Genomic DNA, 698 nt, shown 5'->3' with positions numbered 1-698 from the left:
TACTTCCTTCTTGCTTTGGAGGTTCGTGGTCTGCCAAAACAGAAGGAACTTGCCTACAGGCACTTTCCACAATGGCTTTTGCTTCCCAAAGTTAAGCCACTGCGCTATTTATAGTTTCAGTGAGGGGGGCCTGGAAAGGGACGGAGGACCTCAGGGGGCGGGAGGAGCACGGGCACTAAGGAACAGTGGGAAGAACGAAGGGGCTTGGGTTAATGTAAATAAATAAAGGGATGCGCTGCTTTTTACAGACTTCTCTACCACCTGGGCAATCGGGGTCTCATTGATCACAGCAGTCCTGGCACTCAAGGGACACACGGAGGAACGGAATGCTATGCACCGTCTCCCCGATTAAACTAATGTACACCCTCGTGTCCATCTCTGTACCCCGCGGTCTGGGAGGCAGGGTCTTAAAAAGGTCATGGGCAGCGTGGGAAAAAAGGACGTGATCTTCCAAGCTTCTACTTAAAAAAAAATGCTTATAGAGTATGTGAAAGTACTGCCCAGACGGGGTTGGGGGGGTCTATTGGCCGCAGCTCTGCCTTTACTCACGTACCCGCAGATCCGGGTCCCCCAAACCGGAGGGACCTAATGTGAGGGTGGGGTGGGAGCAGGACGGGTTCAGAGGCACCGCGCCTGCGCACTGCAAACTCCAGCCGCCAAGCCCTCGGCAAGGTAGGCGGGGGCTGTCCGGGCATCCG

The sequence above is a fragment of the Echinops telfairi genome, unplaced genomic scaffold (genome assembly GCF_000313985.2).
Source record: "Echinops telfairi isolate 266 unplaced genomic scaffold, ASM31398v2 ScPeMD7_5592;HRSCAF=6446, whole genome shotgun sequence".
Lineage (NCBI taxonomy): Eukaryota > Metazoa > Chordata > Mammalia > Afrosoricida > Tenrecidae > Echinops > Echinops telfairi.
Note: the sequence above shows the minus strand (reverse complement) of the source record.